Below are 15685 nucleotides of genomic sequence, written 5' to 3' on the forward strand. Positions count from 1 at the left end.
TCAATTTAATTGATTAAGACATATAATGTTATTAACTAAAAAATTTTGTGGTTTGTATGTTTTCCATTCATATCAATGAACTCTTTCACCACTTGCCTAAGTAAGAGAGTTATTAATTTAAAAAATTAAGTACGAATATTATATAAACGTTTCCAACACTCTCCAATAAAATATGTTTACCAATCTTATAAAAACAACCATTAATGTAACCAAACTATTTTTCAACTTTCTTCTCGAAATAAATGGAATTTTTCTCACAATGGGCCCAAGTAAAGTAACGTGCGTCAATATAAACATAATTCAATTACTTTATAAATGTTTGCTTTCAGTGTCGAGTTTCACTTCTTGTATTTGAGAAATATGTAAGAATAAATATTAGTGAGTTTTCACAATTTTTTTAATTAAAAAATAATTTAAGACCAAGAAGGATATCATTTTCTTGAAAAGTTATAAATATACACATGCATATATATACATACATACACAAACTCTATTCTCCAAAGAAAAAAACTTATACTCATAAAAAGGGATGTTTGGTCCATCAACTTCAAATAGGGTGGAATAGGTTATTCTTATTTGTGGCTCAAATTATAGTAGTACGTGTTTCCAACTCTACGTAACTTTCAAGTTTTAATCAAATATAATATTATTGTTTCAAATTTTTCTTTATTATAGCGTTTATTATTTTTGACTGATCGTACCAAATAGTTTGTACAAAACACAAATTATTGTTGTATAAAATAAAATAGTCGTGCATCCAAAACACAAACTACTATAACTTATAAACTATAATAACCAATTCAAACATCAATATTAAAAGAACAATACACTAGAGATAAACGAAATAGATTGAGGGACATTTTCAACCCAACCCATATCTTCAAGTTGGTAGGTTGGCAATGCGAATAACACGAATTGTATTATCAACCCAACCCTTAAAATATGGGTTGGGTTTTCAAGTTGGTTGAGTTTTTTTTTTTTTTAACGATGACTCTCAAATTTAAACTACCGTGTAGATCATGATACACGATATCAAATCTTAGTTGCATCGAGATGCCCTAGGATGAAATAATTATATCTTTAATTCATTCGATCTCGAGTATAGAATGCCCCATAATGAAAGTTAGTTATTGGATCTAAAGCCCTAGTGACATCGAGATAGCTTGGGATGAAATAATTATGCCTTTATTTTATTCGATTTCAAGCATAAACATATATTGCCCTGGATGAAAGACTTCTACCTTTAGTTATTCAATTATGGGCCTTAATTGCACCATCTGCAAATAAAATATAAATTTCATATATATATATATATATATATATATTATTAATTCGAGCTGGGTTGGAATGAACAGAACTTTTCAATCTCAAACCCGAGATCCAACCCAACTCAAAAAACCCAAAAATTTCAACCCAATCCAACTCACATTTTAAACTAGGGATAGTTGCAAATTTAACAATTAAATTCAAATTAATTAAATATATACCAAAAATTTTAAAATTTTGATAAATTTAAAATTTGTCAAATTTTTTAAAATTGTGGTATATCCTTAATTATTATTGCTAAAATAGTCATTAATTACAATTTTCGTTTAAACTAACCCAACTCAACCCATATATATTTAGGTTGGGTAGTCTGAGTTGTCAGATTATTCGAATTATTCTTCCGTCTCTAAAATAGACACGAAAAACTTACCGGGTAAACATATCTATTTTTAAATTTTCAAAAGTAAAATAAACTACCTTTAGAAAGCTCAATTAAGGATAATCTCGTTTTTAAAAACAAATCCTTCTTCCTCCAACTTTCTTGGTTTGTTATATATTTTTTACTTATTATTTAAAATCTAAAAAGAATAGTTTAAAATAATTATTAATAAAATTTAACTAATAATTCAACAAATATACCAATGGACTAAGAATTGGTTACCAAAAAGAGGACGAGCAGAAAGTAATTATTCCCCACCTCCCCATTTGCAATGCCCTATTTAATTGCATTCTTATATTTAAAATAAAGAGATCTCCCACACAAAAGATATCCACTATTAATATGAAAATAAGTAACTATAAGTACATAAACGTAACTAAAATAGAAAATAATAATTAAAAAATTACAACTTGCAATTAAAAGTACAATTGTGTACAAATAATCGTGGAGTCATAATACACAAATATACTCATAACTTTTCATTTTCAACTCTTCTTTCACAAATACACTTCTTTCCTCTCTTGCCAAAAATAAAATAAATTATTTATTATTGTAAATTATATAAATAAATAAATACATTGTGTAGGTTTTTTCTATTAATTGTAAATATTTTAATTTATTTTGTTATTTTTAAAATTGATGAACGGATTAAAAATATACATTTAAGTTTAAAATGTATCTTTTGAAAACTTAGTGATGTATTGTTATAAATCCAAAGACTAAAAATGTCGTATACTTGTACAAAATTGAAGACTAAAATAGTAATTTCCATCTAATCTATTTTTCAACCCACGAGTGTCACCAATACTTTGTCAATCAATTTTAACAATAATGAGTAAATTTTTTCCATCGTGTCTATAATTTTAAATTACGTTTAACACTACATCGTCAACTTTTGAATTCTATATTCTTCCATTACAAAATATCTTTCTTTCTTTTTTTCTAGTTTAGTGGTAACATAACATTCATTTGAAATTGCTGACTTCTTTCAAAATAATTAATTACATGAGCCCAAAAATACAATAAGAAGTACTTAAAAACTTAATGGTTAAACTTTACATTAAACAATACAATACATAAAAAGTAATTTTGAATCGTGAACAATTACAAAAACTAACCAATTGAATATGAGTTCATGAAATATTAATAATGAAAAACAAGATCTTACTTTTCAAATTTCAACAATTTCGAATGATTGGACTTGTGAGAAAACAAAAATATCTACCATGAGGTTAATCTCAAATTTCAACTTTGTATTGAATGTATCATTAATTTACATAATTTAGTCTGTAAAATTAAATGCCAAATATTTATTGAGTTAATTAAATGACACTACACCACTTGATCATGCCCAACATTAATGTGGACTGTGGAGGGTTATTTTTGACAAAATTTTTTCATCATCAAACTAATTTTTTCTATTTACTTATATATTAAGTACTTTTAATTTGTTTTAATTCAACATCACATCAATGGTTTTTTACTAAAAAAACAACCTCTTCAAAAGCATTTTCTAGAATTATCCCAAAGATTTTAAATATAATTTATGTATTCTATATATCTCTAATTTAATGATCCATTCAATTTCATTTACTTGAACTTAGCAATAGCTAAAGTTGACTTCTTCGTCTTCTTTTAATTTAACGACCAAAGGTACTGTGATTTTCATCATTATATTTATTATAACTTTCAATCAAATTCCAACAAAAAAAAAAAGTTTACAATGATTTGTTTTTAAATTTGCTTTCATATATATTTTGGTGAATTGCATTTTATTCTATGTAACAAATACAAAATTTTTAACTTCAAAAACGAGATTACGTATCAATTAGTCACCACTAATAAGTTCAAGTTCATCTTAATGAATTTTTTTTAAGAGAGGGGACCTTGAACCACATACATTACATTATGTTTGAGGACAGTGTGCCTTAAATGCTATGCACAAGTTGGTGCTTAAGATTTGATTAAATATTCAAATTAAGCTTAAGATTTGATTAAATATTCAAATTAAATTTATGTTATACTAGATCCTAAACTAAGTTATAATAAATTTAATTTAGTTCAACTGTAGACTAGGCCGTCTCATATCAAGTAAAGTTGTTTTTTATTTAAAAAATACAACGTGTGGGAGTAATAAATTCAACCTCAAACTCTTTCAAAGAAGAAAAAGAAAAACTAATTTGGAGATTCAAGTTTGCATATTTATTATTTTTGTTATTTTTGTGTGTATTTCAAACATTTACAATAATATATTTTGATAAGTTAAATCATGATAACCTAAAATCAACATCGTTTTGTTACGTTTTTTTTTAAATCTTGAGCATAATACAATAACGAAAATATAGATGCCAAATATTAAACATATCTAAAAAAACATAATACACACGTTTTATTATTAATGTCTAGACGATTTTAATTTCCAAATTTTTAATTATTTTGAAATGTTATCTTTTAACTTCTTTTAAAACAAATGCACACATCTTAATTGGAGGTAATAAAAAAAAATACTTTATTTGTTTTGTTAATATTTTTTTTAAAAATATTGTTGCATAAAAAACTTGCAAAAATCACTCCTACAATTTACTGTTAATTACAATTATGTCCTCAGTTAGGTAAGATTTGAATGTGAAAAATTGAGAGGGAATTTACTAGTTTTTGCAAATTTTGGTTTTGTGTTAGATTAGTGGTGTGGCTTCTCTCCATGGGTTCAATGGATCTGTTTATTTTAAGGCCCACAGGAACCTTGGTCTGGCCCACAGTAATTATAATTAATTTAATTTTTGAGTAATATTGGCAACAACCTCGAATATATGGAGCAAATTAATCCCTCTACCCCAGGGAATAGGATACAATGTACACGTGCCAATTTTTCATTGATTCCATGCCAACTGGCCTACTACTTGTCCCTCATTTTTATATTCTTCATGAAAACCGACGGTTCTGATCACTCCCCACCCTTCCGGAACTTTGCCTTTGCGCCAATGGCGCTGGCGTGGATCATTCAACTTACACGTGTACTTCACGTGTCACCATCTCTTTGGCTATCTCATTTGTTATAAACTACGAGTCTTTCACTATAATTAGATATCTATATATAAAGTTGTAATATTATAATTTTACCTTCAAATATATTATAATGTTTTTTTTTTAATAATGAAAACTGAGAATAAAATAGCATTTAGTCTCACTCTATATTCGATTTAGGTCTTGATTTTCTTGTAACATTCTAAATCATTTATATTCTACATTTTAGTTTTGAAATTCTTGCAAAAGGTTTAGAGTAACATTCCTACTAATTTAGTGAAGAAAAGGTTTTTAATGAATGAATTAAATTTGATTTTTATATAAACGTTTTAATACAATGGTTGATATTGTACTTTTAGAGGTGATTTTCATTTTGTTAGAAGCGGTTTTGATTACTTGATAATACAATATGAAGTGATTCTAGCTTAAGTATTTTAATGAAGGAAAAAAAATAAGATTTAATAAACTTTATTTTCGTAAAAGAAGTGTTACCTTGTAAATTATTGCACGTGTAAAAGTAATATTGATTTCACTTGAAAAATTGTTTGTGACTTTAAAGTTAGAAAGGGAAATTGGTTGTATACCCATCAATTTAGGTTTCATTTAGGAATTTTTGGTAAATTCCATTTATCCAAAATACTCTTAGGATTGCTTTGATTGAGATGAGAATAACATTGTTGTAAATTAATGATGTATGAAAATAATAAACATGTAAATAAGATTGCTGAGAATTAACAATTAAGGGTTGTGTGTTTGATTGTGTATGTAAATGGTATGAAGAACACTTGAGAACAAACTATTTTTGTATTTGATTTGAAAAAATCTATAAAATTTTAATGCGTTAATTAATAAACAATAAATCTAATTCAAAATTTGAAAAAAAAAAAAACAATTATTTAGCAATCAAACAATAATACTAATTAAATTATTAATTAATTGTATGTGTAAATTAGGTAACTTTTGATTGGATAAACTAGATGAGTTTATATAACTATGGTTTATTAATGAATGAAATGATTAATTAATGATAAACTAATCATAAAATTATTAAGAAATAAATTATTCATATTATATTAATTATATATAAGGATCATTAATTAATTATAATATAATTAATTAATAAATAGATTATTTATTGCATCAGTTCTTTACCATTTAATTTAAAATAAATATACTATGAGTATATATAAATTAATTTATTGAACTAAAATAAAAAGTAAGTATATATTAAATTGTTTCAAACATATATATATATATATATTAGGGTAGTTAAATGAATATATACATATTAAATTAGGGTAGTTAAATGCTAATGTATTTTTAACCACAAATTTATTATTTTAAATAATTAGTTTTAATAATATACAAAATAAAAAAATTGTATTTAAAAGAAGTGAAGAATAAAAAACCTATCATTTTAAATGAGTATAGTCAATCAACGTAAATGATGCCTGAGAATAATTTATTTCTTATTATCATTCTAATTCCATCAATCCAAACGACCTTTTAAAGACAAATTTAACTTTAACCCGTCAAAGTTGAACAAATTGAATATAACTTAGGTAAATTCGAAACTCAAAATTTACCTTATTTGTTTATTTATTAAAATACGACGAAAAACAATGTAAGTGATTTTAAAATAAATCCACAAAATTGATTTTCATCCCAATTTTCATTTCACTCATGACTTGAAAATTATTTTAGAAAACAAAATTTTCACTTTTTTTTTTCTATTTTCAAAAACATGTTTGATTTTAATTTACACTTTTAAATTTTAAATTCAATTTTTGTTGTTTTTCGTGAATTTTTGAAAATGTTATATATATATATATATATAGTATATCTGGTTTGATAATTTCTTAAAACAAACTTTTTTAAACAAGTTAATTGAAGAGTTGTATTTGGAAATCATTTTTAAAAATAAATATATCAAACACCAAATTACGTTTTGTTTGTACCTTTTGTTTTTTAAAACATAAAAATGGAAAATAAATCTCTGGTCGAATTGACCATTCTTGAAGAATAAAAGCTTTGGAATTGGAAAAGTGGAACCCAACGATTATTCTATTTAATTTTAAATGTGTTTTGTCGAGCTATATTTGATCTTTATACTTTTAAAAACGTTTGTTGTTATCATGACTATTAAAAATAGCATATTTTGATTACTTTCCTTAACTCATTAATAGAATGATGAGAAAAGTGAGAGGGAAGAGGTTTGAGTTTTGGAGAAAAAAATAAACAAAATTAGTTTGTGAGTTATTTGATAAATGAAGTTAATTTTAAAAATAGTATAGTTGTTTAAAAAGTGACAAAATTTATTCTAAAAATAATAGAAAAATATAAATAAATGATAAAAATATGACAAATTGAAAAATATTGACAAAAATAGGTGTGAAAATTAAATCGTTTTAAATGATTTATGAATTTTGTTTTAAAGGTGTCATTGGCTTAGTGATTTTTTGCTATCAACACGGTAAGTCACTCATCTTAATAACAACATTCATCAACAAGGTAAGTGTCATTGAGTTATTGTGCTGATGGCAAAAGACCTCTAACTCAATGACACATTTAATAACAAATTTCATAAACCATATATGAAAATGGTGGACATGATCCGTTAGTTATTTCCATTTAATGATTTCGACACCTATTTTTATAAAACAAAAAATCTCAATCATTATTTATTAAAATAATAATATTTAAAAAATTATTAATAAATATTTGCTTGCGTTTATTAGTTATTTATCAATTTAAATAACAATGTGTTGATTCTTCAAAATAAGTATTATTTAAAAAGCTCATAAACTAAAACAAAAGTTTTTAAAAAGTTGAAAAAGATATAAAGTTTACGTACCAATAAAATTTAAACATACGTTTAATTTTTTTTAATTAGTTCAATTTTGTTTAATTAAGGTGTAGTTTTTAAAAAAATTGCAAAATCTATCCAATAATCCCTAATTAATAATATCCAACGTATTTATCACATTTGCATATTAGTAATCAATTATGTTTTATAACTCTTTTTACCACTTCTAAAACGTTTTTGCCATTTTTACAACCAAAATAGTCAAAATCTATTATTCCACATATCAACCCAAATGATTAATATAAAACAAAAATATTAAAAAAAAAAAAGCTTTTAATTTTAGAACAAATTTATGAAATAATAGAAATATAAAAAAGAAAAACAGAACAAAAATCTCTCCCCACGTCTAAGAGTCCTCAAATGATTAATATGTGATATTTTTTAAAAAATCTTCACAAATGATTAATCTCAATTTACTTTGGATTCTTTAAAAAAGCCACATCTGTCAAACGTCGTCGTTGTAAAATAAAAATGATTTTAAATAAGACAAATTAGTCCTTGAGAAAATTATTTCCAACCACGTGTAGAAAAGAAAAGAGAGAAAATTTCTAATTTATGATGGATTATAAATATCTTCCATATTGAAAATTGAAAAAAAGTGTAGTGTACTTTGTTTTGTTATCGTTGTATATTGCAAAAGGATATTATTTGAGAATTGTGGACTATCTACTCATTGATACAACACAACACATGATTGCATTAAACATCATCAACAACAATTATTGATACCAACCACTGCTAATTAAACAACACATCAACTAAACTTTGTTTCTTTGCACATTGCCTATAATGAGAAGCCACAAAATTTCTAGTATTACATATATCAATTTTGAATAATAACAATGAGTATGTGACTAATAATTAATGAACGAAAGAAAATTCAGTGAATTTACAATTTAATTTTTATTTTTTGTTTCACTCGTTCATGTAAGTCTAGCACAAGAGAATTTACTAAACATTACAAACATAAACTAAAACAACCCTATTTTTCATTTAACGTTCAACGATTAACCATTTGATTTTTAACAAAATAAAAAGTAAGGAAACAAACTTAAAAATATTGTTTTTTTATCAATTTTATTAATGTTTTAAAAAAAATCAGCTAAATTTGGAAAAATACAGTAACTTAAATTTTTTTTAAAATAGTTTGATTGAGAACTATCGTATTAACAAGAAAACAAATGTTATTATTTCGTTCTATCCAAGTAACGACAATTTCTAATCATTCAATATTAATTGAATATATATCTTTTAGTCATCTTCTTTTTTTTGTTATTATTTTTATTTTGATAGGCGTTTAAATTGACTATTTTTCACTGAATCATAGTATGATTGATATATATTTAGAATTTTTTTAAAAATCGAGGCTCGACATTTGGCCTTACGTGGAGCAGAATTTAAGTGATTGGCCACAAAAACTACAAATTTTGGGCAGTTTACTACTTCAGTCCAACAACAACATTCAAATATAGGTAGAAAAGTTAGGAGAACATGTCCTTTTAAACTGATGAACACTATCTTAGTTAAATTTAAAATTCCTAGAGAGCTAGTTAATTATCATTCATTAAAAGATTTTACCCATTTTGAGATGTGCAAATTACACACAATTCCTTATTCTATTTATTTAGATATGGCAAAATATTGCATCAAAATCTCCAAACCATATCTATTAATTGACAATGGGGGTTTCTAAACTCCATAATCAAAAATGCTTTGTACTAAAATTACAACATTCCCAACTCATTAAAAATAAAGCTTTTGTGGCTGTTTTTCTTATTAAAATGATTGATGCTCATCTTTTATCTTTACGGTATGAGCCATTCAACTAGAATAAGATCTAAAATATATATCGAGATATGAAGATGAAAATAGAAGATAATCTAAGTATGAAAACATTTAAAACCTCCCATTTAAGACTCTAGAATATGCTAATACATGTTCTAAATCACTCGACAAATGTCTCCCAAAACTCACGTACATCTTTGAAAAATTGTTATTTAATTTATTTTTAACTTCAAGATGGTTTTACATAACAAATGTATTGTTATTTTTTATGTTATTGTTGTAGATGATTTGTGGGCGGTTAAAAATAATTGCACGTTAACTTTTATGAAAGAATGGACCTCCATGGCCCATTAATTATGATGAAGAAAACAATAGCGAATTTAGACATTAATTATGAAAAATAGACCATAATTTGCACTTCGGTTATATAGGCACAACAAGAGATCTCATTTCATTACATTTGACTATCTCATAGTATAGTGACAAAAGGTTAGCTTGTTGGATAGAGGACGAGGTCGATTATCACTAACCGACCTAATTAGTTGAGGTACGTTTTGCATCATGATCGTGGTGATTGTTTGATGTATGTTGTTTCGGAAAATAAATATTTTTTTATAAGAAAAAATGTTAGCTTGGTATATTTTATCAATTAAATTGAATGATACAATCTAAACAAAATCCATTATAACGAGTAGTAAATGTGATGGGCCGGCTTCCACATAATGTCGCCCAAATTCCACGGCCCAATGAGTGGGAAGGAACATAAATAGTCACCATTGCTTCTATCAACTTTTCTCGACTTATTGTTTTTGTGTTAATTTAAGAAATAAACTAAAAATATTGTATAAGAACAAAATATTTATAAAAATAGCAAATTTCGACTAAATCATTTGGTAAAAACTTTTACAATGTCAAGTTTGTCATTCAATGGCTATAATTGATAGAAGCTGCCGCTAATGGTTGATGTCAATAATAACAACAATAACACATTTCTCAAATTGGCAATTACCACCGTAACATTTATGAGTGATAGTAACTTAGAATAGCTATCATCAATAGTTTTTATCAAGAGTAACTTTCAATTTGAGAAAACTTAAAAGAAACATTTGTAATATTAAAATTGACAAATATAAGTACTCACTCACGGTTGATAATAACAATTGATTGCAACTATCGACGATAACATCTATCAACGTTAAATGTTATCATTGATAGTCGTTGTCGGTTATAGTTTTTAATTTGATAAATTTAAAAAAAATTGTCCAAAACAGTTATTAATTTTTGTGTTGTACTCTACTATTGTCAAATTAATTATTCTTTTAAGATTTTTTTTATTACTTCACTAATAAGGAATCAGAAAACCAACAACTCTTAGAGGGTAGAATAGAATAAAGATAGGTAAATGGCTAAAATAAGAACAAATTTCTAAATTAAAATGGTTGATGTGCAATGTGACCGTATGACTATTTTAGTGAACAAATGATCAAATAATGAACCGTCAATGTTAATTTTCTTTTTTAGTGTAATCGATTGAAATAGTCCCTATCATATTTGAAAAACTACATCTTAGAAATTTGATAATCAAGAATCGAACAAAACTAAAGCGACCAATTTTCTAAATTGAAACAAAACTCAAATCTACTTGAGGAAAATTTGAAAGTAAGGTGAAGTTAACTCAAAATTTAATGACTAAAATAATAGCATTTCAAAACATATGAACTAAATATAACAAAATTTGAAATATAAGAATGAAAAAAAAGGTAAATTTTTCTTAAAAATACTAACAACGCTTGCGTTCATGAACTTATGGCTAGATTTATTGACACGCGTTGAGTCATAGAGGTAAGAGAAATGGGAACTTGACCGATAAAACTTTGAGAATATAGTCGAGGGTGGATGAATTGATGAAGGAGAGTAAAATAAGTCATGGAACTCATGAAAGATGTTAATAGACTCATGAAAAAGCATAGAGAGAATTCCAAGAGTCTAGTAGATGTTTAGATGATCCACAAAGAAGCGTACTTATAGTTCAGACTCACGAGGAAAGCCTAGTGGTAAAGTTTATATGACGCATAAAAGGGTTTAATGGAGGTTTAATTAAACAACTATTTAAAAAATGTATGATACATAGGTGTAAAAGATAAAATAAATTACACATAATTTAAAAATGAATTGAATTTATAACCCAATCTATTGTATTTTTAAATGTTTTCTTTATCATTATTTAATGTAGTCATCAATTTTAAAATATTAAAATTCAAAATATATATACAATAAAAGTTGTCAGAGTTTAGGGTTGGAAAAACATTTTCTAAAAAAAGATGGAATATTTATAAGTTAAGTGCTAAATTTTAGCAGATCTTTCCTCTATTGTTTAGATTTTGAAAAAGAAAAGGGAAGTTTTGAGGATTTTCAAACTAAGGAGTTGAGCACAAGTTTGTGAGTGACAAAATAGTTTTCAATGTTCATTTACAAACATGAGTTTAAAGTTAAATGTTTTCAAGAATGTTTGAGAATTCTGAATGATATTCCTTTACAGATTTAGTAAACGTTTTGTAAAACACGAGTAGAAGTTTAAGTTCAAAGTGTTTGTTTAAAAGCATGAGTTTACATAACCGTGATTTCCAAACATGTATAAAACAAGCATGTGTACAAAGCTAAGATTTCAAGTATGTTTTCATAAATCTATGTCTGTATGTTCTAACGAGTTTATGTGCACATGATGGTTTTCTGTTAGTGATGTAAGGATGACAAACCTATGTTTCTTGTACATCAGTGATGTGTAAATTTGTTGTGCTTGTGTAGAGAAGGATACAGTTAGAACGATACCTATGTTGAAAGAACTACGTCATTGATGGTACGATATAACACTCATGTTTCAAGTTAAAAACAAGTCTAGACTAATGATCAAGTAAAGTTTATGATATGTATTTCAAGTATTTGAAAGTTTCGAGATGTATGTTCGTGAAATGTGATTTAACTACTTGAATGTTTCTCTAAGTCAAATATTTATGCATAACTATTTAAGAAAAACATGTGTTTTGTAAAATCGCCACTCACTATGTCTTTTGACTTGTTCTTTTAAATGTTTTCTCACTTTTCATGTAGTGATCTTCATATCGAGTTTGCCTTATAGTTGGTAGTCGCTATTTGTGAGTCTGGGTCATATATTTTCATAGTCAGGATGTTTATAATATGAGTTTCAAGTTATGGGCCTAGATAGTACATTGCTATCAAATCTATGTTTTCATTGAAGTTCTATCAAGGTTGTAGCTAGTAGTTCGAGTTGTTTGCAAAAGCATTTAGCTTGAGTTATATCTTTTAAGCTTGCATTATTTGTGTTGTGATTGTTGGTCGAGTCAAATATGTTAGATGGTTGATGAGTGTTGTCAAAGTATGACAATGCTTGCCAACCATTGCACCCTCTTTTGGGGTCATGTTAGGAGTTAGAGAAAGACTTCGGGAGAGGTGTAACACATACCTTTAATCTTGTTAATTTAAACATTTGGTCAAATAGTAATTGTATTAATTTTCACATTTGGTCAAGTTTTTGTTTCAACTACAATTAGAAAGATTTATTATGCACATTCAAGATCGTGTGTTGATAAATCTCTATATTCATGGCTAGTATGAACACAAGCTTGAGTAGTGCACAATTTCACTTGGTTAAAATTGGGAATAACATTGATAGAGTTTTTCTAATATAAAATCTTTAGGATTTGAAAATTAGGGATCCAATTGTTGAATCTCTCATATCAAATTCTAAAATCAATCCGATAACAATTCAAAGGAAAAAATAATTAGACTTGGATTACTGTACAAACAATCCACAAGTAAGATGAACAAACTTACCTGAATGCTCTTGGCACACAACCTTGTTTTAAATATTGCAAAAGATGGTGATGAGACTGTGTCGTATATCATGGATTTTTAAAAGAAAAACCCTAGAACTCAAGACATAAAAAACTAATGTACTGCGTTTTCTCCTCTACCCTTCAAAAAAGAGAAAGAAAAATTCATCCTACGTGATCAGAAGAGACTTATAAAGTCCATTCTACCCAAACTCGAAATACTAAAAACTCGAATAAAACATATATATGGGTCCAACAATGATAATACCAAAAAAATTAAGGTATGTTTGGAAATTAAAAGAAAATATGAATTAAAATTCTAACAAAGTTTAATCGGTTTCATCTTGTAGTAACGATGAATTCTATTATAAAGCTTCTGATCAAATGTTGCTGCTTGAATCTTCTCAATTTAGTTAATGTGTTGGGTTTTGAGCGTATGATTGATCTTAGAGGTAACACGAGGACGTCCAGATTCATGGATATCACCTAGAGGATGGTATTTGAGATTCATTTTGCAAGATAGACAACACAAGTATATATTATTTTAGGTATTTGGAATTGAGTATGGAAAGTTATACAAGGGTGGTAGGAACAGTTGTTTTTGAAATGCAGAAAAATGGATGTTGATTAAAGTTGTTCCTTGGGAATTCCAGCCTACACAAAAGTTTTTTTAAAAAAAATCCATGGAGGCCTTTGTTTAAAGCATGTGTACCAAGTATTGATCGAGTTCGACTAAAGATAGGAAAATGATCCACTAGTGAAGTTGGAAGATGATTTGTGTGGTGTGGGTAAGGAGCTTGGAGGGAGGAGGTTTAGAGACATTGGGAACAAATAAGGCTCTTTTTGTTAAGTCGTGCTAAATGCTTTTATGAGGAGCTACGGTGTTAAGTGTGTCAGTATGAACTGAAAACGAAAACTTGTTTATCTTAAAAAGTTTTTAGGTCGTGAAATAGGTTATAAAAATCAGGCTATATTTGGAATAAAAATCTTTCCCTTGTTTTTCTGACTCTATCATTAATGGCACCCGAATTCCCTAGAATGTAAAAATAAAAAATTAATAAAATATTTGCACTCATTAATTGTGCTTTGACACGTGACAAAACTTAATTGGAGAATAATTAAATCTTCGTAACAAATTTGTAACTGAAACAACGAATGACCCCGAGTTTGGACCGTCAGTTTTGAAATTGAGAGTGGGTGAGGGACTTTGTTAAAGGATCTGCCAATTGATCCATAGAAGGGACATAAAGAACATCCAGATTTTCTTGAAGAACATGATCCTGAATAAAGCGAACGTCGATTTTTATATGATTTGTTTAGGCATGAAAAACTGAGTTTGTGACAAGAGCTCCTGCACTCAAATTATCACACCATATTATTGGTTTAAGAGGCAAACAAACATTTAACTTTGAAAGCAACTGCTTTAATCATATAACTTCAATTGCAACAAGGGCAAGGGTACGATACTCAAACTCGGTGCTTGTGTGAGCAACTACGTGCTGTTTCTTAGAGGACCAAGACACCAAGTTTCCACCAATGAAAACACAATAAGCATAAACTGATTTTCTATCATCAACATATGATGCCCAATCGACATTAGAATAGGAGAGATGGATAAATAAGAACTTTGTTGGAACCTGAGGCCAAAAGATTTAGTACCACTCAAGTATCAGAGCACTCTTTTTACATCTTGCCAATGAATATCAGTAGGTCTTTGGAGAACTTGGCTTAAACGATTCACAATGTAAGCAATATCCGGTCGAGTATGTGTGAGATACAGTATGTTGATTTTATGGAATTAATCTATATTTCATTCATTATTTAGTAGAGATACAAGCCTATATCAAATAATATCTCCTAAGAATAATCTAATTATATTAATACTGTAAAGCGCCGATGGTGCTCCGATATAAAAATGGATTATCAAGCAGATCTCCCTCATAGGCAGACAAATGTTTTCCAACCACACTTGGTGATGATGTAGGTTTTAAATCTTGAAGTTGCAACTTGTGAAGTAAATCATCAACATATTTTTCTTGATTAAGAATAAACCCATATTCGAACTCAGATCGTAAATTCACAAAACCCCAACTGAGTAATTTTCTGGACAAAGTTGTATTCCACGCACGTGGAGATTGTTTGAAGCCATAAATAGCTTTGTCAAGCTTACAAACATGGTTGAGAAAGGAGGGATTAATATACCCGGGAGGTTGTGTCATGTACACACTTTCTTCAAGACGTCCAATAAGGAAAGCATTATTGAAATCAAGTTGACAAAGTTGCCATCCTTTGGACACGACAATACTAAGCACTACACGAATCGTGGATGCTTTGACCACATGGCTAAATGTTTCAAAGAAATCAATGCCAAGGTGTTGATGAAATCCTTTGGCAACCAATTGAGCCTTGTAGCGTTGAATGAAATCGTCAAAATTTCATTTGAGTCGAAATACC

This window comes from Cucumis sativus, chromosome 4, assembly GCF_000004075.3.
Source record: "Cucumis sativus cultivar 9930 chromosome 4, Cucumber_9930_V3, whole genome shotgun sequence".
NCBI lineage: Eukaryota > Viridiplantae > Streptophyta > Magnoliopsida > Cucurbitales > Cucurbitaceae > Cucumis > Cucumis sativus.